This window comes from Colobus angolensis, unplaced genomic scaffold (assembly GCF_000951035.1).
Source record: "Colobus angolensis palliatus isolate OR3802 unplaced genomic scaffold, Cang.pa_1.0 Scaffold27, whole genome shotgun sequence".
Lineage (NCBI taxonomy): Eukaryota > Metazoa > Chordata > Mammalia > Primates > Cercopithecidae > Colobus > Colobus angolensis.
This window is the reverse complement of record NW_012115932.1, coordinates 14,384,732-14,409,364: the sequence shown is the minus strand read 5'-3', so window position 1 is coordinate 14,409,364 and position 24,633 is coordinate 14,384,732. Positions and strand designations below refer to the sequence as shown.

The 24,633-nt window shown below is 46.1% G+C and overlaps 1 protein-coding gene and 1 long non-coding RNA gene across 2 annotated transcripts in view; both read right to left on the bottom strand.

The window, feature by feature from the left end:
* The window catches only part of KCNIP1 (Kv channel interacting protein 1), a 389,539-nt gene that overhangs the window by 313,524 nt on the left and 51,382 nt on the right, over window positions 1–24,633 (bottom strand). The window lies entirely within an intron of this gene.
* Window positions 4,534–24,633, bottom strand: part of LOC105515835 — a 34,688-nt gene continuing 14,588 nt past the window's right edge. The window contains exons 2-3 of the long non-coding RNA XR_001002400.1: window positions 7,071–7,290; window positions 4,534–5,402 (exon numbers count right to left, since the gene is read on the bottom strand). This is a non-coding gene — a long non-coding RNA (uncharacterized LOC105515835). The remainder of the gene's footprint in view (window positions 5,403–7,070; window positions 7,291–24,633) is intronic.

Here is a 24,633-nt window from a genome sequence, read left to right as displayed (position 1 = left end):
CTTATACCTTACGCCTTTCTCTCCTGGTCATTAGAGGCTGCAGGAGGGGCTAGGAATGCAGGGGTTCTGGCCGATAGTCCTAATGCACCAGAAATGGCTGCCTTGGGTCTGCCTAACTGGTGACTCTCAGCACCTCTTTAAGGCCATGACTTAGAGAGGAGGATGCTATTATCTCCATTTTGCAGGTGAGCCCAAAGAAGATCTGGGAGGCCATGACTCTCCTCTGCCCTGTGTTGCAGCACAAAGCAGGGAACCTGCAGCCCCTGCTCCAGCCCTCCTTGGGCTGAGTCAGAAAAGGTCTGTCCTGCTCTCAGCTCTCCACCCCTGAGAGGAGGCCTCTTTCCTCTCCCTGTGGAGTTGGTCCTGTGACCGTGCAAAGGCTGCACATGGGGTGGTTTCTATCTGGGTTTCTGCTCCCTGAGTCCAGAACGTGGCTTGCTTTCTGCAGGCTGGTAGAGGATGCAGGCTCTTGGCTCCACCCTCTGCCAACCCCTCCTGGGAGTTGGATGGAAGCAGATGCTTTCCCAGAAGTTCCTTCTTGGCTGCTGCAGTGAAAATCCAGGTGGAGTGTGAACTGTTCCCTTCAGGTAAATCAGACAGTGCTGACAGCAACTGCCATTTACCAAGCACCTGCATGCACAGGGAACCCCTGGGTGAGGATGCAGGGGTTCTGAGCTGGGGATGAATTCCCTTCCCCATGGCAGGCTGTGCTTATCAGGGCCTCGTCCTACCATTTACTGGCAGCGTGAACCTGGGAAGTCCCTTTGTGCAGACTGCCCTCCATGCTCACAGCGCCCATAGTGCTAGATGCAGCTGATAGCTCCATTTTGCAGACTGGTAAAACTGAGTCCCAGTGGTAACTAATTTGCTTAGTGTCATGCAGACCGTAACTGCCAAAATCCCTGTGACTTTGTGACTCAAACCTTCGCCCTTCAGTATGTCCCAGTATTAACTCTCTGTAGGAGGCAAAGCAAGACAAGGTCAGGCTTCCAAATTGAGCTGGAAAATAAGAGTGTTATTAACAGGGTTTGTCTGGAACAGAGCAGCTGCCTCAGGGGGCTGATGTGACTGATAATATTAAAATTGTGTGTGTGCGTGTGCGTGTGTGTGTGTCTAGGATTCCTTTTGAGTCACAAAGCATTAGCAAACATTTTCCCAAGCATGCTGGGCCTGAGGATACAGGGGCCTAAGAGAACCAGTCCCTACCATGGAGGAGCTCTGCATCAATCAGTGGTTCGAGGAGGAAGGGACTTACTGCAAGGAATCAGCTGCTTCCAAATCACTGGAAGGGCTGGAGAAGTGGCCACCAGGCTGGGCCTCCAGGAATGACCCCCAGGACACTGCCGAACTGGCCTGCCCGGGGCCACTACCTCAAAAGCTGCTGAGAAAATGCCTGAGTTCCACAGCACACCACGGATCAGTGCTGCAATTCAGGAACCAGGAAGCTGTCCCCATGGCTGCCACTGATGCAACATTTTCTGTAACTGGAAGCAGTAGGATGGTCAATGGACCAGTGCCACAGACAACCTTGTATTTCAAGGACCTTGCCTGCCTGCAGGAAGGTGGCTTCTGCCTTCCAGATCTTGCTAGGGCGTAGGGGACTGACACCCAGAGCCCTCACCCCAAGAGGTCTAGTGGTCCTCTCCATGGCACAGAGGCCTCCATGGCAGAGGAAAAGGCACTTGCAGGAGGGAGGGTGGAGTTGCAGCCAATTCAAGAACCACGCCCAAGTCTCTCTCCAGCTAAAATGGGGTGTCAGAAGCTTTGGTGGCAACAGAAGGATGTCTTGTGTTCTGTGCATCCTTTAGACTCAGCTTTGCAGAGTTGGGGGCTTGGATCCAAGGGATCCTCCTGCCTAGGAATGCAGGGAACCCCAAAGGGCCTCCTGGCTTTTCTTCAGCAGCTCTCTGCCTCACCCCGTGACTGCCATCACCTGCATGGCCAGGCCACCTGGAGAAAGGCTCCTGCATGGGGCCTGAGCCTGGAGGTAAGAACTGGTTTTCAGAATCAAATTCTCTCTTTCTAGGGGCCAAGTCAGGGTTCACCCAACTTGGATGCAGGGGGAAAGGATGAGACAAGTTAATTCGTATATTTAATTAATAGTTATTGAACACGTACTACATTACAGTCACCATTCTAGGGCTGGGGAAGCAGTGGAGAACAGGCCAGATATCTCTCATGGAGCTTACATTATAGTGGGATAGGAAAATAGCAAATAAGAAATAGAGACAGTGTTCAGTGCCGTAAAGTAAATGAGACAGAGCTATGGTGTGGAGTGTGTGCAGGGGAGGGCAGTTTTCAATCCAGGGTGCAGGGAGGGCTTTTCTGAGCAAGTGACTTGGAGCTGAGGTCTGAATGACAGGTTGAAGCTAGTCATGGGAAGGGTCTGAGGAGGATGGTTCCAGCGTGTGCAAAGGCCCTTAGGTAGGCATGAGCTCATTGTGTCTAAAGACCAGAAAGAAGCCAAGATGCCCAGATAAAGGATCGGGGTAGCAACGAATGAGCAAATGTTGGCAGGGGTCATATCATAAAAGGCCTTGAGGGCCAAGGTGGGAGGCTAGGCTTTATTCTAAGAGTGGTGGGAAGCCATTGGAGGCTTTTGAGCAGGAGAATGATACAATCTGACTTCTGCTTTTAAAAGATCACTCAGGCTACTGGGTGAATGATGGATTGAGATAGAAAAGAATGGAGGCAAGGGAGCCAGAAGGAGGCTGTCGCAGTGAACAGGGGAGAGATGATGGAGATTTGTCCTAAGAAAAGAAGTCCAAATCCTTTGGATCAGTATCTACCCTGCCCCACCCCTAGTCCCAACCCAAAGGATTCTGCAGTTTTCTGAGTCTTGGTGTGTTCTTCACTGGTCTCATCATTACTAAAAGGCCTGAGGTGTGTGGAGCCTTGGGGTGGGATGCACCCTTTGTTCTTGGACAGCCTTGTGTGAGTTGCCAAGGCTCAGACACGCCTGAGTTCACATACGGGCTGTATTTCCTACTCTGGAATTCCCTCACTTCATTTCCATAGGCCTCAGCATCCCTATCTATAAAATGGGAACAGTAATGTCTCCTTGTGGGGAGGATGAAATGTGACATGCCAGCCCAACGGGACATGTGCAAAGTAGGCCTTCGATAAATGGCGGCTTTGTGCCTGCTCTTCATTCCTCATCCCCGCCTTCGGTCTCCTGCTACCCTGCACTTGGGTAAGGACAGGAAACCCAACAGCATGTCTGAGAAGCTCCCTAGTAATGGAAATGTCAGCAGCAGAAGAAAAGGAGCCAGTGCTGCTTTGACGGCAGTGATGGCGATGAATGATTTATGTCCAACCTAATGGTTACATAAGCAGCTGTTACATTTTAAAATCATCATGCAAACAATATGAAACATTTATTTAAGTGGTTCTACACTATGGGGAATTTGATTTAATCAGCCTTTATTTCTGTTCTCATTAGAATGAAGTCTGGCAACTCTAGTAGACAGCGCTACCTCCGTTCTGTAGCTTCCAGCTACTGAAAGCAAATATTTTTACTGAGCCACAATTAAACATTTATACAGCACCCGGCTCCCCATCTGGCCTGCAGAGGGGAGGGGTGAGGCAGTGAATTCATCCAAAAATTCCACACAGAATAAAGCCAGATGCACCCCCGCATCTAGCAGAATTGATAAACCATCTGAAGAGTCCATCTGAGAATGAAAAAATTCACCGATTCATAAAATTTTCTCCAAGCTGCTGTGAGCTGCAGGTAGCCAAGCTGGGGATCCTTGAGGCTGGCTTTTAATCTTTGCTCTTCTGGGCCAAGTGGAGTTTTTTGATTTTGTCTTGAATTCTAAGACCATGACAACTTAGAAATCATGGGAGATGCTAAGAAGATCCTCTAAAGACAATATGACTTATTTGAAATTCCACCAGAATTTTCATGTATTATATCTCCAAATTCAGGATATGGGTTCCCTTGGGGAGACAAATGGAGAGAGGTACACAAGGGGGGGTTTATTGTGTTGGTGACGTTTTATTTCTTACACTAGGTAGTGGTGCATGGATATCTTGTATTAGTCTTTTTATCTCTTTGTGTGTCTTAAATTGTGTATAATAGGAATTGAAAAAAAAAAAAAAAACCCAAGAAAGAAAAAGAAAGTACTGGATATTGGAGTCAAAAGACCAACAATCCAGTCTTGGCTCTGCCACTATCTTTGTGAAATTTGGACTTGCCTCTTGCCTTTTCAGTTTCCCTATCTATAAAAAGTGAGGTCTAGAGCAGTGAGGGTTCTGTGAGGTTTTTGTCTGTTTGTTTGAGACAGCGTCGTGCTCTGTCGCCCAGGCTGGAGTGGAGTGGTGTGATCACAGCTCACTGCAGCCTCCACTTCCTGGGCTCAAGTGGCTCAAGCAATCCTCCCATCTCAACCTCCTGAGCAGCTGGGACTACAGGCACGTGCCACCATGCCCAGCTAATTTTTGTATTTTTGGTAGACGTAGGGTTTCGCCATGTTGCCCAGGATAGATTCTAAGTCCTGGACTCAAAGCAATCTGCCTGCCTCAGGATAACAGGTGTTCACCATTAGATAAGTCTGGGAAATGCTGCATACTCTCTGCCCTTTGGGAAAATCATAGAATGTTAAAGGTTCTGAGAAGTCTTACGGCAAAGAGGTCTGTTTTGTTCTGTATCTATTAACATCATGAGGTACTAACATTCTGTAAAATAATCTCTGCGACCTGTTATTCTGGATTATGTCAAACACCCCTTTAGATTCTAGGTTCTTTAGGGCAACAGTTTTTGCCTGTTAACAGAGCAATCTCTAACCATCCCTGAAACATAAACCAGACACTTCAGCCAATCACTTTCCTCTAGGTTAGCCAGCTGAGCACCTTTCCTTGCTGTTCCAACTCCCGGCTTCTTGCGCCTGGGCTCATGCTGACCCCCTCACTGCTGAGTAACTCTTCCTGAGCCAGTCACTGAAGTTCTTGGGTATCTAGCTTTCTTTTCTTCTTGTTTCCTTATTCTGGAAGCACAAATTGTCCAGATTATCTCTTGCTCAGTATGAGATGATAAAGTTGAAGACTGGAGAGACTGTGTGACAGAGACATAGTCACACAGCTGTGGGTGGCAGAGCTGAGACCAGAATGAAGTTCCTTTCTCACTGCCCTCAAATGCTTTGTTTTACATCCAATTTACATTCTGCCCTGTGCACGTACATCCTTGATGCTGTTTTTTTCTGTTTATCTATGATGGTTTTTCATGTCTCTCCTGGGAAGACTGTATTCTCCTTAAAGGCACAAGTCACATCTGTGTTTATATAAATTCTAATACTATTCTGAGGACAGCATGGTGCTGAAAACACTCTCAATGCCAAGTTATTGAATGTCCCAATGGATTCTTCTCCCTGCCAAGTCATTTCAGCTCCAAACACTCCTTCCTGGAGTGATGCAGACACATCATTTTATTCACACAAAGTTGTTTTTAAAACTCCCCTTCAAATGTGGGAGTGATTCAGAAGTACAGAATAACACTGACCCTGATCAAGTGTTCTTAATCAACTATTCACGTTGGAAAAATACATCTTGGTTTACTGAAATTCTGGAATAACCACACCCACTCAATTTGAGTGAGGAAGATACAACTTGGCAGACGCTATGGTCTCAAGGTTTCTGTCCTCTCCCAAATTCATATATTGAAATCTAATCACCAAGGTGATGGTGTTGGGAGGTGGGGCCTTTGGGAAATTATTAGGTTGTGAGGCTCGAACCATCACAAATAGGTCTAGTGCCCTTAGAAAAGAGGCTGCAGAGAGCTGCCTTGTCCTTACGCTCCCGTGAAGACACAGCAAGAAGATGCCATCAGTGAACCAGAAAGCAGGCTCCCACCAGACACCAACTCTTAATCATGGATTTCCCAGCCTTCAGGAATGTGAGAAATAAATTTCTGTGGTGTATAAGGTCAGCTTATGATATTTTCTTATAGCAGCCATAATGGGCCAAGACAGAAGAAACGTTTTTACTATGAATTAAAAGAGAGATCACATGATTTCTGGGGAGAAGCCCTTCACACAACCACATGGCGAAATTGGGTGTGAAAGAAACTCCTGCTTTTTAAAGAGCTGTTTAGGCCGGGCGCGGTGGCTCAAGCCTGTAATCCCAGCACTTTGGGAGGCCGAGACGGGCGGATCACGAGGTCAGGAGATCGAGACCATCCTGGCTAACACGGTGAAACCCCGTCTCTACTAAAAAAAAAAAAATACAAAAAACTAGCCGGGCGAGATGGCGGGCGCCTGTAGTCCCAGCTACTCGGGAGGCTGAGGCAGGAGAATGGCGTAAACCCGGGAGGCAGAGCTTGCAGTGAGCCGAGATCGCACCACTGCACTCCAGCCTGGGCGACAGAGCTAGACTCCGTCTCCAAAAAAAAAAAAAAAAAGCTGTTTAAACATGCCCTTCTGGAAAAGAGTTACCATTTTCTGCTAAATCCTTTTGCAACCAGGAAACAAGAGTGCACCACGGCCAAGGTTTGCCAACGTCGTAAGTGACTTGAGTTTGCTCCGTGGCTGTACATCTTCTCTGGGGACATCTTCAGCAACAACACCCCTCCAACCCCAAGTTCTTTCTGGGGAGCTGATCCTGAGGCCCACTGTGTTATTTTCCCAGATGCTGATACTTTCCTTCGAGGTGGTTTTTCAAGCAAGGAACGTCTGTCCACCAGATGGCAGTGTATCAAGAACCCAATCAAATGGCTCCTGCTTAGATCAGGGCTAGACCTGGCTGTCCAGCTGGTAGACCCCAGCCATACATGGCTATTGAGTCCTTAGAGTGTGAGTAATCCAAATTGAGATATGCTGTAAGGTTAAAATATCCACTGACTTCGAAGACTGAATACAAAGAAATGGGTTTGAAGGGAGAAGAAGAAGACACAGTATTTCATGAATAACTATTTTCTATTGATTACATCTTGAATAACATTTTGAATATACAGTGAGCCTTGAACAATGTGGGAGTTAGAAGTGTCAACCACCATGCCATCTAAATTCTGTGTATAACCTTTGATTCCCCAGAAACTTAACTCCTAATAGGCTACTGTTGACTGGTAGACTTACTCATTACATAAACAGTTGATTAACACATATTTTATATGTTATATACATTATATAGTGTATTTTTTTTTTTTGAGACAGAGTTTCACTCTTGTTGCCCAGGCTGGAGTGCAATGGTGTGATCTCGGCTCACTGCAATCTCCCGTCTCCCAGGTCCAAGCGATTCTCCTGCCTCAGCTTCCTGAGTTGCTGGGAATATGCTGTATTCTTACAGTAAATGAAGCTAGAGAAAAGAAAATGTTATTAAGATAGATCATAAAGAAGAGAACATATATTTATTATTTATTAAGTGAAAGTGGATCATCAAAAAGATCATCATCCTCTTTGTTTTCATGTAGAGTGGGCTGAGGAGGAGACGAAAGAGGAGGGGGCTGGTCCTGCTGTCTCAGGGGTGGCAGAGGAGGGGCTGGTCCTGCTGTCTCAGGGGTGGCAGAGGCTGAAGAAAAGCCATGTGTAAGTGGACCCACACAGTTCAAACCTGTGTTGTTCAAGCGTCAACTGTATTGGGTTAAATAAAATATCATAATAAAACAGATTTTACTTGATTCCTTTTTCTTTTCAATGTGGCTGTGAAAAAATGCAGTGTTACGTATGTGGTCTCATTGTGTTTCTGTCGGCCAGAGAAGAGACAGTGGGCAGAGAAAGGTCGCACTGAGAAGCTGGGTAGAGCCAGCAGTCACGGTCCCATGCAAAGTTGAAAGAGCATGGCCTTTGGTCAATGACCACCTGGGCTTGAACTGCAGCTCCATCGTTTATTTTGGACTTGTGACTTAATCACTTCAAGTGTTGGTTTCCCCAGCTGTCAGTGGACATAAGCATGCTTCCTTCTCCCATGGATGCTGTGAGGGTCAGATGTAGGACAGCCATAAATCACGGCCTGCTCAGGCCTGCATCTCATTGCAATTATTAACAGCACCTCTTTCAGAATTTTGTCAGTTAAAGCAATAAATTATACAGTTTCCCTGGTGAAATGAGATCACATATATTAAGCACTTGGTACACTGTAAGTGCACAATGTTATGTCTAAAATGATCATATGACTCAGAGATGGAAGATGGTGACTTTTTCTTCTATAACCCCACATAATTTCTGACTCCAAGCTCCATTTCTGGTTGAAGCAGGAAACTCAACCTAGTCATTTTCAGGTAAATGTGGTTATTTTAGAATTATATTCAAATCCAGAGTTCTATCTTCTTCCTTCTTCCATGGGTAGAGTCTACACTGGGGGAGTGGTGGCTTATGCAGGTCCCAGCATTGGACAGGGAGGGAATACTTGGTGTTTACTTGACTTCCCTTGGCTTCCTTCCTCCACCACTCTGATTACTTCCTCCTCTGCTGATGGCATCAGGGTCCTGCCGTGGTCCACAGCTCCTCCTCTGCTGCGGAACCTCCAAACCTCTCTGGGGTCTTGGCCTCTGCAGCCTCCTAAGGACTGACTATGTTTTTCCATTTCAGAGGTCAGCACTGGACACTGACTCTGCCTGTCCCCTCTGTCTCAGCTCTCTTCTTCCATTCACCTGGACAATGACGTTTACACTTTAGGAAGATCTGTTAATTCAGTAACCATGTAGACTTTGCACCTGTTCTGTCCCTTGTTTTTTTGCTAAGGTTATGGGATAGAGAGACAAATAAGAAAGGTTACTGCCCTCCAGGAAAATATAGTCTTAACCACGACTCTCACTCAAATGGCACGTGAAAAATGATAGCTTCCAGAAAAGAAATGTAAATAGAGGGCTATATGACTGGGAAGGATGAACTGGTTACTTGTGGGCAAGAAAGCCAGGGTCGAGCAACTTGTGTGGATAGCTGCTGCTGAGTGGTCTTGAGGGACACCTGGAAATGTGGAGGGACGGTGATCCAGCAGAGGACCCAGTGTGAGCAAAGGCTTGGAGGTGGGACGGCCTTTCTGTAGATACAATGGTTCAGTTTGATTGAAGGGAAGGTTAGTGGTGAGGAGTGAGACAGGCTGAAAAGTACTTTTAAAAGTCTGAATGAAAGGTTGCAGAGTTTGGTTTTGATCCCATGGGCACAGTTTTGAGTAGGGGACTGGATGGGATCCGAATTGTATTTTGAGAACCTTTACCCAGAAGTCAAACATAACAGACTGAGGGAAAAGCAGGGAGCCAGTGGGACCCAGTCAGGAGGACTCAAGGAGGAAGGGGATGGAGAAATGATGGGAAGGGGTTATTTGTTTTGCTTTTTCAGACAGAGTCTCACTTTGTAGCCCAGGCTGGAGTGCAATGGTGCAGTCTCAGCTCTGCAACCTCCACCTCCTGAGTTCAAGCAGTATTTCTGCCTCAGCCTCTCCAGCAGCTGGGATTAGAGGTGCACACGACCCTGCCCAGCCACATTTTGTATTGTTAGTAGAGATGGGGTTTCTCCATGTTGGTCAGGCTGGTCTTGAACTCCTGACCTCAAGTGATCTACCCATCTCAGCCTCCCCAAATGCTGGGATTACAGGCATGAGCCACCACGCCTGACAGGGAAGGGGTTATTTGAAAGAGACTACTGAGGTTGATTTCAGAAGCTTTGGGCACTGATGAGATGTACAAAATTAAAGGAGGGGCAGACAAAGGTGATTTTCAGGTTTGGAGTGGGTGGAAAGTCGAAGAGTGGTGCTCACGGAAGACAGAATTTAGCTTTGGCAGCACAAAGTCAGACTCCTGTGGTGGGCATCAGGAGGCTTATAAGCTGCCTTGTTGTCCAAACGAAGATGTCTAGTGGGCAAGACTGGGTATGAGGAGAGAAGGGCAAGGTGGACAGGCAAATTGGAGAGTCATTTTATTTTAGGAAATTAGGACTTAGGAAAAGAAGAGACAGCAAATCAGGTAAGTGTATTCGTCAGATCCTCAACAGGAAGCAGATGCTACTCTATGTTCAGGTGATTTGAGGAGGGTTCATTCACAACAGGACTCATGATCAAGGTGTCAGGGGAGTGTAGAGAAAACACCAGGGGGCGTTTAGAACCAGGGCCAGGGCAGCAGAGCTTTTACTATCTCTATACCTGCAAAAAAAAAAAAAAAAAAAAACAGGGAGTGGGGAGTTTACCAGAACCCAGATGACAAGAGGGTTTTGCAGAGTCAGATGCTCTGGGAAAGGCAGTGACTTCTGCCAAGGTGGCCTCACGCAGAAAGGACCAGGTGAATATAGACCCCATCTCCCATTGGCAGGGAGTGGAGCATTTGGGACAAATGGAAGGTTCCAGCAAAGCAGCCGTACCCTCTACTCTCAGGGAGGAAGAGGCTCACTAATTCCCCAGGAGAGAAAGATTTCTGGCTGCTTATTCTTTTATTCAATAACTTTTATTGAGTTTCTTTCTTATTATAAATGTAGTACATGTTAATTGTAGAGAAATTAGACACTATAGACAAGTGAAAATAAGAAATTAAAAGTCAATAGAAATCCCAGTCCTCAGATAAAATGACTACTTACAAAAATGTGATTATTCTGTTTTTTTCTGTTAAAATAACAGGACTTTTCTGTTAAAATACATAATTTAGATATCTTTTTATGTTGGTACATACAAACAGATGTCATTTTGAACAGCTACTTTTATATGGAGGCATCACAGTTTATTTAAATAAGCCCTCTTAGTGGAGATTCTCATTGAGTTCCACATACTAAATAATACTGCATCCTTCTAGCTAAATACTTTACCTCCTTAGGCTTAGTTCCTAGTGGTGGAATTGCTGGGTCAAAAGATATACTCAATTAAAAAGATATGGCACCATATTCTAGCATTAATTTTAAGAAGAGGATATTATTTAAGGGTTAATGGGTGGATTTCTTTGTTAAACCTATCTTAGAGATTTTAGTGAATCTGGGAAAATTACTAGACTTCACTGCCTTAGTTTCCCCATCTGTAAAATGGGGATGATAAAAGTATGCACCTTACAGGGTTGTTGTTAGGATTAACTCATTTTCTGTTTGCCCCAAGAAATGAGTGCTGGCAGTGAGCTGCACTTTTTTTTTTTTCTAGACAGGAAATGGTTAAAACGAGTTATGGTAAGTATTTAAAAAATTAGCTGTTACTATTGCCAAATGTCTTCTTATACCAGAGATACTGAGTGGCTTGATCTCCATTTTAAATGCAGAAATGTAGCTTTTTCGTTAAAGACCTTCAACACCAGCTCTGTCATAGCATTGAGGCAGAAGGGAGGTCCCCTGTGACAAGGCTGAGTTAGCAAACCCCTGACCTCCCGCATGGTTTGATCAGGAATGACGAGTCTCTTCAATGATCATTCCTCCTCATCACTTTTTTAAGCTGACTTCCAGGAGGAGGCAGAAGTGGAGGATCCAGGCCTTCCCTGCCTGGGCCTGCAGTTTGTGGTTCCGGATTGAGGGCCTGCCCATGAGGGCTAGAGGGGTGGCTGAGCGCTGAGCTGCCCTAGTAGTGTTGCTTCCTTGATGGGACGACTCTCTCCCACCCTGAGATATGACTTGGGGCCACGTCAGCTCTGGCTTCAGCCTCAGGAGTTCAGACCAGATTTAGGAATCCTCCCCAGCCTTCCCAGAGTGAGGCTGGGCAACAAGGGGAGAGGAGAGTGAGAGTGGGCCAGGGGTGGACCTTGGGACATCTGGGAGGTTTCCAGAGGGCTTCTTGTCACTCCTGGAACTGAGTTTGCACTCCTCACTGTGGCCTCCTGACTAGCTCTTCTGGCTCTTGGAGCACCCTTCTTCAATCCCGCTCCCCTCTCCTCTCCAGCAGCCTTCCACAAGGCAAGCCTGTTCCTGCCTGAGAGCTGTGCAGTGGCTGTGCCCTCTGTCTGGAGTGCTCTTCCTCAGCACTTCCCAGGGCTGGCAATTTCATGGCATGGAGACGTCACCTCCACAGGGAGGCTCCGCTAGTCACCTGGTCCTCACCTTCATCCACTGGAGAACCTATTGAGTGCCAGGCACTTCTGGGCCCCAGGGATAGAGAGAGAATCAAGATACAAAAAACTCTTTGTGGAGCTCACAGCCCAGTGGAGAGGAGCAGACAACAAATGAGAGAGACACCAGGGAATGGTCAGGGAGCTCCTTCGAGATACGAGCCTGGAGGATCGATAGGATGGCGGGCCCGAAACTGGTCTGGACCATGAAGTCAGAAGGCTTGTTGCGTACTTGATGTTCCTTCTGAAACTGTTCAGAAAGAAGGAACCAGTCATGTTCCCCAGGGAGGCTAAGCAGTGGTTCTCACCTGGGCAGTGTGTTTTGAGACGTTTTTGGTTGTCACGGCTGGGGGTGGGGGGTGCCTCTGGTATCCAGTGGGTAGAGGCCAGGGATAATGCTAAATGTCACAGCACACAGGACAGTCGCCCACAGCAAAGAATTATCCCGTCCAAAATGTCAATAGTGCCGTTGTAGAAAGTCCTGGGCTGTAGGATTAGGCATCCAAGGATAGGAACACACTGAGGGAAATGTGAGGGGGAGGCAGACGGCAAACACAAACACAAAAGCAGGAAGAAATCAGCAGGCAAGCCTCTCCCTGGTTTCCTCCATCAGCCCCATCTCCTCACTGAGAAACAATGAGACAACATCCTCGTGGGTTATCCCGATTGATTATCATAGTGTCTACTCACAGAAAAAGAGAGAAGAATATATATATGACAGGAGATAAAATACTACATTTAAACTTAGCTGAGGTAACAGCATTTATGAATCATGAAAAGTTATGCAGAAACTGAGTTCATCATTAAAAATTCATTCAACAAATATTTGCTGAGTACCTACTATGTGCTGGGCATTGGAAGCCTTCCCAACACCTAGAAGAATCTCCTCCCCATCTCTACAGCTCCCCTTTCGCATCACACATAGAAACAAGAAGCCACAGAGTGGGAAAAGCCCAGGTAGATTCAGCACATTTATTTTACTCCAAAGAATACTCATTGAATTTTTAGTTGAAAAGCTGAAGTAGATTTTGATAGAGAAAGGATAGCAAGTAATGATTTCCTTCTTTCAAACACACACACATTTTGTAAGTTCCTGAAACTGGGATCCATTCAACAATCAACATCTAGCATTACTAGAATGATAAAAGAAAAACTTCAGCAGAACTAAATTTGAAAGAGTTTGATTGAGCAATGAATGATTTTGAATTGGGCAGCCTCCTGAGCCAGAGTAGACTCAGAGACTCCAGTGCAGCCATGTGGTGGGAAAAGATTTATGGACAGAAAAAGGAAACTGATGCACAGAAAACAGAAGTGAGGTACAGAAACAGCTGGGTTGGTTATAGCTCAGCATTTGCCTTATTTGAATATGGTTCTAACAGTTGGCCACATTTGATTGGCCAAAACTCCTTGATTGGCACAAGTGTAGGCTACAGTCTGTTTACATCTCTACTTGTTATAGTTCATAGTTCACAATGTGCGGAGAAACCTTTAGGCTGACCTTAAAATATGTAAGGAGGCAGCTTTAGGTTAAACTTGATTTAACAATAGACTTTTTCCTAAAAAGCTTCATCAGGTTGATTGCTTGTCTCACAGCAGAGGGTATCTTAGATATAAGGGAAAATATTAGATATGACATACAGACCATAGTTTCTTCTCCCTTGCCTGAGGCAGACATTGCTAACTGATTGCAGCACTCTTGATTGGATTTATAGAATTCTGGAGCCAGTCTCAGAGTTCTTCCCAAGGCAGGGCTCCTGACACTCAATGCCCATTAATCTTAGTTGCTGTGAGGATGAGACATATCTGCCTTCTACATTGACTGTCACCTTAGGTCACTTCTTTCCCATCTTCAACTTGTGCTGCCCTTTTTTTTTTTTTTTTTTTTGTAACTTCCACTCAGGAATGGTAGCAGATACAGTTGGACAAGACTATGGGAACATGCAGGATTCATAAATGGTTGTGGTTTGTTGATTTCCCCATGTAAGAGAGAGGTGAGTGGGTTCTGAGTCAGTCAATGACTCCTTCTCACTGTGACGAGGGGAGGCTGGGCTGGTGGAGGAGACCAGTCTGTGCTGAGAGGGAGACCCTGCCCTCATTCCATGTGGCAGACCAGGAAGCTAAGGACACAGTCAGGAGACCATTTTTACATATTTATGTATAAAAGTCATGTCCAATGTGTAATGCTTTCCAGCTTCCAAAAATCTCTCACCATGCTCAATTCCTCGGCCTTCACAACTGTCTGTGACACAGTTACTAGTACCATCCCCATCTTACAGATGAAGAAACTGAAGCTCAGAGAAGTGCAAGGCCACACCCAGGAGAGAGAGATGGCTAGATATTTGGGATTTGAGTCCATCTCTTCTGACTCAAGACCTAGAGTTCTTTCTAGTACCACACAGCTGCAGCATTTGCACTGTGACACTTTAATTTTGCATAGCTATGTTTAGAAAGGTGTCATTATGACAAAAAATGAGCCCACTGAGTGCCAAGGCCAGGCGTGATGAGTTTGAAAGTGTCCACTGCAGCTGTGCCTCCTGGCCCCAGCCAGAGGGCCCTGAGAGACCCGGGCCAGGCTCCATCTACCAAGACCCCGCAGTCCTCTGTGATGCAGGTTGGCACGGGAGCCAAGGACCTGCCCTGGTCTGCTCTCTGGTGCTCAAGCTAATGTCCTGTGTAGGCCACACACTCGCGGATTTACCCACCATCATTCCTTCCTTCCTCCCTTCTTTCATTCACTCATTCAACAGATCTTCACTGAGCACTTACTATGCCAAGCACTGCTTTAGCACTGAGGATACAGCCTGTGTGCAAAACAGACAACAATCGCCACTGCCGTTTCCATTCCAGAGGGATAGAAGATACACAAATAAAATGAAGAGTATGCCAGATAGTCACGGGGCTGGGTGCCTGGGGCAGCAGATGTGTGCTGTAAACAAGGGGCTGGGGGTATGGAAGAAAATTTGAATAAGGTAATCAGGGAAGGTCTTGCTAAGAAGGGGGCTTTTCGGCAAAGAAAAGGATTGAGCCATGCTACCGGACAGGGAAAAGCGTTTCAGGCAGAGGGAACACCTGGTGCAGAGGCCCTGAGGTGAGAGCCAGCAGAGAAAAAGCAAGCTCCCTCACTCTGCACTGCACCCCTGGAGGAAGCTGCATTCTAGTTTTCTCCATCCAAGACAGCACTGCAAGGACCTCCAGGAGGCATTTTGCTGGTTTTGTTTCTTCACATTTGTTCCGCGATCTAGGGGCAAATGTCCAGAAGTCACATTTCTGGATGAAAGGGTTTGCACATTTTCAACAGCAGGAGTCACTTCCTGAAACCCTCTCCTATAGTATTTTTCCTCTTTCCCCCTTGGAGGGCCAGACCGATCTCCCCAAATCGTTTACCTCTTGCTACTTGAATGTCCAGAGGCCTCAATGGCTGCCTCCTGCCTGCAGGAAAAAAGCTAACATGTTGGACTCACATTCAAGGCTTCCTCCTTCTGTCCCCCAAGACTTCTCCCATCTTTTCTCCTGCTTTTCCGCTATAGACTCTACTTGCTTCTCCCACAGATGTGCCTGCAGGACCTGAAAAAAGGAAAGTCAAGAAAGCTCATCTACCTGGTGGGGTCACAAGTCAACTAAACTGTATTGGTGGGCTGGTTAGAGGCTTAGTGGTCACATCCCTGCAACCCCCAGTCCCTTTGTTATGCCTCATCTCTCAACCATTTGTCCTTTCTTTTCATTGGGTCCAACGTTTATTCATTCAGCCAGCATGTACCATCACCTGCTATGGGCAGGCCCTCTGCTAAGCACGGGGAAACTTGCACTGCCAAACACTAGGCCCTAGCCCTAAAGTGCACCCTTTCTGGAATCTTCCATAACCCCTCCAACCTCTCCCTCTCCATCTACCCTGGGAGCCTTCCTTGACCAACCCAGAGCCCAGACTGCCCCCTCCTCTGACCTCCATGGCACCTACTCTCTGACTTTTATTTGATGCTTGGCACTGGTTTATTGACACTGTTACTTATTATCTTCTAAATAAATCTGTGTTTCAAGTACACTGAAGCTAGGAGAGGGCAGAGAATACACCTTATATTAAGTGTCTGCAACCCTCTCTGCACCTAGAAGATTGTCTGGCACCTCGGAGTTGCTTATTAAATATAGATTTGTTGGGGATATAATCATGTCTCAATTCTGCTCAAAAAAGAAAAAAAATGTTGATAAAATCCAAATTCCTTAGTGTAGCATTTAAGGCCTTTCTTTTAGGATTCCACTAGACCTCACCACCTCCAAGAAGCCTTCCAGGTTGACATAGAGCCACCGCCATACACATGTGCACACATGTGCATATGTAATCTCTCTCTCTCTCTATCTCTCTCTCTGTCCCCTGCCTGTCCTCTGCCAGAATATTTGTCTGCACAGTGGATGAGAATTTGGTCTTTGAAGGTACAAACCCCTGGGTTTGAACCATGACTCTGCCACATATTGGCTGTGTGGCAGTCCCCTCACATCTTTGAGCCTCAGCTTCTTCACCAGTAAAACGGGCATCATAATGACATTTGACCCCTAGCAGGGATAGAGGAGGTACCATGAGGTAAAAGTGAGCAAGTGCTCCCAAGGAGCTCTAGCACCCCGCTAGGTCCATGCAAGGCTGCAATCAATTAGCATCGCTTGGGTGCAATCGTCTTGGCCACACGATATGTCTGGGTGCTCCTTGAGGGCAACATAGAGCTGGCTCTGTTTCCCTCTAAACCTCCAGTATCTGGGAGGGTGTGCAACAGGGAAGGTGCTAAAATCACATTCACTGGGTGGGGACCATCTATATTCACTTTGATAGAAAATCTGACAAATACAATCATCTCTCATCCCAGAATAGCCCTGAAGCCCACTGTGGGGGCATGGCTAACAGTAAGAAGGCAGGACTCTGGAGTTGCATCTGCCTCTGTGTGGGGCCCTGTTCCACCGTCCTCCCAGGCATCTTTGTGCACCTGCACTGAGCCAACCTCAAAATTCTTCTGACAGATTCACTGAGATTCATTCAGACACCACTAATTTCTTCCTATTTATCCTGATCCAAATAATTTATAAATTTTCCCATTATAATTTAATTTTCTCCCTTCCTCTCAAACCAGAGCACATTGCCCACAGAGACATGGGCCATTGTTTGTATTTATAGCTTCCTTATTAATCCTGCCCTGACCTCCGGCACAGAGCTCAGCCTGGGGAAGCAACTTCAGTTCCCTTTCTATTTAAAATGCCTTTCTTTTAATTGGTCCAAAACAGAAGATGAGTTTTAAAAGAAAAAAAAAAGCCAGCTTTCCTATTCCATTTCAGGGTGCAAGAAGAACATGCAGGTGCACCTGCACTGTGTCTGCGATCCCCTGTGTGGGAGACCCAGGTGCACCCATGCTGTCTGTGATCCCCTGCATGGGGGATCCAGGAGGCCCTGCACAGGGAAGGCTGACGAGATAGGATGGCTGGCAGGGGTTCACGGTGCTCTGATGGCTTTGCCCAGGATTCCTGATAGTTACACTGGATCTAAAAACAAAATCATATAAAACTAGAAAACATTACGGATTCAAATTCGGCCTTTAGCAAAACAGGCACTTAAAAATGCCAGTCAAATGCTAATCTCTTAGATACCTACTACTTGTTTTTGAGTATTTACTAGGCTTTTGGCACTGATCTAAGTTCTTTCTAGGTATTAACCTCTTGGATCCTCATGACAACCCAGATGAGAAATGCATTGTGTTACCCTTTTGACAGGTAAAGGCATTGAGGCACACTGAGGGTACGCAACTCAACCACATTCCTGAGCTCTAAGCAGCACACAGGGCCAGGCCTCGCCCATGTGAATACTTTGTAGAACTGGCATAAGACACCCTGCTGTCGGTGGAGTTCCAGGGACCATGACTTAGTAGAGGGGTACAGGCTGGGCCCCCCTTGTCATCTTGGCCTGCAGCTATGGAACAGGGCATAACCCACCCAACCCTACATGGTGATCCTGGTGGCAGGAGTAGGTTGGAACCGAGACTGCCTCAAGAGCCTGTGCGTGTCACTACTGCACAACCCTGCCTCTGTGAACTTACTCACGGGGTACTGTTTGTCCCCAAGTTACAAGAGCAAAGCCACGGGACGGAGAAGTGACTTGACCTTGTTGACTTGCTAAGAGCAGCTGGACAGGTGAGTTCACACATGCATTGCACACATTGCGACCCCAGGTCTAATCCCTGAGGGCAACTTTTTGAGGTCTCAAGACCCTGAAGGCAGGTGGTCCTGGGGGAGTGTCCTGATGGATTTTTGTAAATTAAGAACCCACTCCCAGCCAAGGAAGACAGTGGTGACACAGCCAAGTTTGAGATTTCAACTTCAGGAGATGGCATGAAGGCAGAGGAATGGCACAGTCTCAAGCATCAGCCAGACCAGTGTTCACATCCCTAATCTGCCTCTTAGGTCTGTGTGATGTGAGCTTGGGTGCATCAGTAATCAGGCTGAGTCTGGAGAGGAACAGTCACTGATTATTGAGTCCCTAGAATAGAGCCTCTCCCCCTACTGCCCCTCCCACCTCTACAGCCTCAAGGGTGGCTCACCGGCAAACCGCACCTGCTTGCCCACTTTGCAGTGCCTGGGCAGTGTGTGCTATTGATGACACCCTTAGAGCCCAGGTGTTCCAGGACTGAAATATTTCCAGAGCAGCCTGACTTTCCCTCCAGCACCTTCCTTCTTCCTTCAAATACTCACGCAAAAAGACCCACCTCCTGACTGAGCCTTTGCTCTGCTGCTCTTTTTCTGTGCCTTCTTTTTTCTTTTCAACTAAGGTATTTGTTGTTGTTGTTTTTTGACAAGGGCTGCAGTGACAGCAGAGAAAGCATTCTTCAAGAAGCCAGGGGGCATTTAAAATACAATTTTTCCTTTACGCCAATAAGAAATACCAAATACCCCAAACCAAACAAGCACCTTCACCCCACCCAAACTATGCCAATTACTTTCTCTCATCGCCCGAGAAGGACAGGAATGCATTTGGAATTTGACCATTTCCTCTCTGTCTGAGACATGGAAAGCGGCTAGGGACAAGTGTGCTTCTGCGAGCTGTTTTCCACCTTCCTAGTTTGGGGTGCAGGATGATTCTGCTCACGCTCTCGGAAATCACAGACACCTGGTTCCTATTAAATTACATGACAATGAGCTCATTCAGTCAGCCTGTGGTGAGAGCAGATTACAGACCAGGATCTGGCTGAGCCCTGGAGATTCCCTGGGGATTAACAGCTTGCATTCAAGCAACTGGTCTCCCTCCAATGGCCCTGCTCTATCTAACTGAGACTGTCACGAGCCAAGAACTCTTCCATAAACAGTTCTCTGCCAGTCAATAATTTGAATCTCCTTCTATCATCTAGTAACCATCTAACAATTCCCTCCTCCAATTAATGCCATCCACCATTGACCACTGGGGGATTTCAAGATAACATTAACAGGCAAATGACAACAGCTAGCATTTGAGTTTTATCTCATGAGCGACTGTAAATGACTCACTCATATTACCTCCCTTAATCTGTTCTAGAAGCTAAAAACTATTATCCTGCCCATGTTACAGGTGGGAAAATTGAGGCTGAGAGAGATGAAGCTATTTGTCTTAAGTCACACAGCAAAGTAAACTGTGCTTCACCAAAGCCCATGCTTTTTGAGGGATACCCCTAAACCTAAGATGCCACCATAGTTGAAGGTCATTGTCACTACCCTACTGAAGATGAGGTGGTGTTTTGATCAAATAGTACAATTTACACCCATAAATCCTCTATGACACATTTGGAACCTGAGCAGGAATGTGACACATTTTCAGATTGGGCACTGTTCTATCAATGATGTCCAAGTTTGCCCTGCCCTCAGGAAGCGTGTTGGGTAGATGGGAAGTCAAGACTAGCAAATGTAAAATGATGACAGAAGCAACACAAGGCAGATCCTAAAATGTGTTCTGAAATGTATAAATACTGTAGGGCAATGCTTTTCAAAGTGCATTCTATAGAAATATAGTTCCCTGTAGTGTTAATATGTCTTTAAAAATATTCAACAGTCACAAATATAATGATAGTCCTTGTGTTCAAGGATTGGGGTTGTTGGTAAAATTTTAAACCTCCTTATCTTTACATAGCATTAGAAAAGACTTTTTTGTTTCGTTATACTTCTGGATAGAAGAAAATAAAAGTATCAGCCAAGGCAGATAGTACCCTTACCTTTCTAAATTCCTGCCCGTCTTTAGATCTATAAATGTTTCTCCCATTCCCAGCAGCTGCACCCACCTTCGTTGTGGGAAAGCACCTGCAATCCTTGTCTTTCTTGTTACACAACACGATGGGGCACAGACCCAGCCCTGGGGTCTTTAACCATGGCACGTGCAGCTTCCCCCACTAGCAGCAGCACGCCGTCACTCTTAACTGGTCCATGGTTAGCTGGTCCGTGGTGTGGACAGGCAAGGGTTGCTGCCCACCACATGCACCACAGACCCCTAGGCTGCTTCCCAGTGTCAGTTCCTCGAAATCACCCCCAAGGCTCCACACTCCTCTGAGGACTCCATCAGCTGAGGATTTCATAGGCTGAGTATCTTGCAAGCAAGAGAATAGTATGGACTTCTTGGTCTTGAAAAGCTGCTGAATGGTGCTGGGTTGAGTCTGAGTAAGCTGATGGCCCCACATCACTTGGGGTTTTTATTTGCGGTCTCCAGCTTTGGGATCTTCTGTTGATGCTCATGGCACAGATTTGGGTCCATGGCCTTGCCTCCTGCCTGGCCTCCTGCCTGGCCTTGGACCTCATGAATGCGGAAGGCCTGGGATTCTCCAAGCTCTAGGCAGGAAGCAGATCCCTCTCTGTGCAAAGATCCTCCAGGCCTTGGAATGAGGAAGGAACCTAAGAAGGAGAGGGCATGAACTTTCTGGGGCTGACATATGAAGAAGAGAGGGATGCTGATGTTGGAGGAGAAAGAAACAGCTCCCCTGGATATGAGGGCCAGCTTACTGGCCCCTGCTGAAGGTCTTCCAGGCCATGCTGCCTTGAACAGGCCACTCACCTCTTGTGCCTGAACCACTTTTTAAATGCAATAGGTGTAATTATTGCTACCTGCCATTTCTTGTCAAAATCCTTACAATAACCCTGTATGGGTTATGATGTCCATTTTAGAAATGGGAAAACCAAGGCACAGAGTAGTTAAGTAACTTGGCCACATTTACATGACCAGTAATGGGTAGGTGATTTGAAGCTGAGTGTGTTGAACTCCAGAGCCCTTGCCCTCAAATGCTATACACACAGGCTCTCCAACTTACTCCTCCTTTATTTGCTCAAGGGACCAGTCCTCTTTTAACTTCTAGACCCACAGATCTGTGATTTTCCATAAACATACCCCCAATCTCTCTTCCACCAACTCACTGCTCATGGTGATCCCAATTTCCCTTATATTAGAGCCAAATATTTTTAGAAAATCTTCAATGAAGCTTGTTATGCAAGAGGAAAACATAGTAACCATAAATGCAATTATTTATCAGTTAGCTGGTGTTTTAGACAAACAAGGAACTGAGGAAGTAAAAGAGGCGACATAAGTTTTGAGGAAGTGGAAGAAGTGTCTGGTTGAAAGGTCAAGCCCAGGGGAAGCGGGGAGGGAAGAGGTATTCTAGCCCCTAGTCTCTATCTGGATGTGGTACAAATCTTGGTATTGCCAACCACATGAGGTTTCCATGAGAATCACATGGAAACATGATTGAGCAGGGGCTGGTAACACAGCTGTGGAAGGGGACTGTGAGAGCAAGCCTGGGATGGGAGCTCATCTGTGATACCACCTGCTCCCCAGCTCAGGGTGCAGGTGTTACCATCACTGGTCCAGGAGACTTCTCATCCGGTCTCGCATGGACAAGAAGATCACAGGGGCCTGAACCAATCGTTATGTACCACAGAACTGACGGTCAGAGAACAATGACCACAGACACTAATACTTTTGCCCAAGGAAGAGTCTGCCCAGTTGTGCCTCATTCCAGCTCCCTGGCATGAGGCACCAGGAAAGCAAAATGAATCAAGGGAAGCCAGGAGGCCCTGCAAGGATACTCGAGTCCAGGCTGCTGCTGAAAATCCCTCTTCTCAGCTGGGTGCAGTGGATCAAGCCGATAATCCCAGCACTTTGGGAGGCCAAGGTGAGCGGATCACCTGAGGTCAAGAATTCGAGACCAGCCTGGCTAACCTGGCAAAACCTTGTCTCTACTAAAAAAATTAAAATATACTAATAATTAGCTGGGCATGGTGGTGGGGGCCTGTAGTCCCAGTTACTTGGGAGGCTGAGGCAGGAGAATCGCTTGAGCCCTGGAGGCGGAGGTTATAGTAAGCCGAGATTGCACCACTGCACTTCAGCCTGGGCAACAGAGCAAGACTTCATCTGAAAAAAAAAAAAAGAAAGAAAGAAAGAAAAAAGAAAATCCCTTTTCTCTCTGTGGCTGGAGGTAAAGCAGCATAATTTTGCAGGGCAATTTGGCCATAATGTATTATTAAATCCATATTTATTTTCATTTATCAGAATATCAAAAACCATTTATGCTTTATTGATTCCACTTCTGGGAGTCTATCCCAAGGAAACAATCAAAATTACAGAAATACCTGTCTATTCCATGCAGCTTTATTTATGTGCAGGAGAACTGGAAGTCATCTTTATGTTTAATAATTGGGAGATGTCTAAGTAAACTGTAGTCTATCTACTATCTAAATAATATCATGAATCCTTTGTATTAATAAGGAAAAAATTACAATACAATAATAAATTTAAAAATGGAAAGGTAAAAATCTTCACACAGTCCTGATAGATCACAAAAATGGCCACAATATTTTGTAGTTCCTCCATCAAGAAATAATCTTTCTTTACCCTTGAGTCTGGGCTAGCCTCATGATCTGCTTGGACCAATCAAATGCCTGTAAGTGACAGTGCAAGTTTCAAGCTTGGACCTTGAGAGGACTTGCAGCTTCTGCTTCCCCTCCTGCTTCTGCATCTTGTCACCATGAGAACAGGCTCGTCTAGCCTGCTGAGAAACACATGGCACAGTCACTAGCCTGTCACCCACGATAGCCAGGCAACCACCCATGGGGCCCACTGACTGCAAGTACATGAGTGAGCCTAGCTGAGAACAGCCTAGCCCAGCCCAGAAGAGCCACTCAGCAGAATCATGAGCCTTTGGTGCCACTGCATTTTGAAGTGGTTTGTTACACAGCAATGGATAACCAATACACCAGTCTGTGATGATAACTATGTACAGAAAAGCCATGTAAAAAGGAAAAAAAAAATCTGGGAAAAAAATTTATACATACACATAGTACATTTATTAAATGGTAGAATTATAGATGATTTTTTATTAGTTTCAAATTTTTAAGACTATGTTTAAGCTATTTACAATGAAAAATAAATGCACATTTAAAAAACTAAAACCCGAAGCTTAATTTTCCTCTCTGGAGAGTTCTAATTCAAACCTCTCTGGCAAGTTTGCGTCCAGAGGTAGGACCTCATTAGAATATCCTGCCTCCTGCCCACAAGAGATGCAGGAGGAAACTTAAGCCATGTCCTCTAGTGCAGGACCAAGACAGTGGTTTGTGGAGGGTGGTCCTCAGTCCCACTCTGCTTCTTCCCCACAGGCTCTGAAGTGGGAAGCTTAGGAGCTGTTTTCTGCTACCATATGCATCTCCCCTCTGTGAATCCCTCTGGCATGCAGTGCAGGTGGCTCCACACCAGGAGTCACTCTTTAATTGCTTCACTGTGTTCAAAGAGCTCCTCAATCAAAGCCGGAGTAGTAGGATGAATCTGGCATTTGGATTGTAAAGGCCTGAACTCAAACTATAGCTCGTTTCTTCCTGGCTTCTGCATTCATTTCTTGGGCACCTGCTATGCATTAGGGCCTGAGCTATGCCTGGACCTTCAGAGATAAGCTGGCCACGGCCTCCATCCCAGAGGAGCACTTGGCCTTGGGAAGGGGACCTATACACTCAAAAGCCAGTTTCCCCCAAAGTTAGGGTGGCCACTTCATTGACTCAAATGTGTGACTTACACATTTGAGAGTAAAAGGAGATGACAGGAGTAAACAGGGCCTGTCCATGGCTGATGGGGACCTGCGGTCATGCTACCCATAGCCCATCTCTCTGTATGGGGTCATAGTCAAGATGTACAGTCTAGCACACAAAAGGAATTAAAACAAATTCAGAAGAAAGTCACTGCTTTTCCATAAACACGTAAAAGAGGATCATGTTAATAATTCTCAGTTATGTTTCTTGTATTTTTCCTCTGCTCTTGAATCTTCCCTAAATGAATCTGCTCCAAAATCCCTTACATATCAAACCAGGGAAACTTTTCTAGGACATCTGGCCCACGTGGAGTTTCTTTCTGTCTTTCTGCCACTCCCTCCCTTTCTGGCTCTTATCTCTGGTACCTCTCTGCCTCCTGTTTTCCAGCTCTAGCTCTCTCTACCCATTCTCCAAAGGGATAGATAAGAGAGGGAGGAGGAGGACTGAGAGCCAAAGTACAATTTGGGAGGTGGGGTAGATCAATCCTATCAATCATGATCCTGGCACACGTATAGATTAATCATATAGTAGGTTAAATCCAATGATGGAACAGGCCTACATGAAGGAGGGGCACCTAATTCAGCATCCCTTAATAAATAATAATTGAACTGTGACTTAAACGCTCTGTGACAGTCAAATCACCT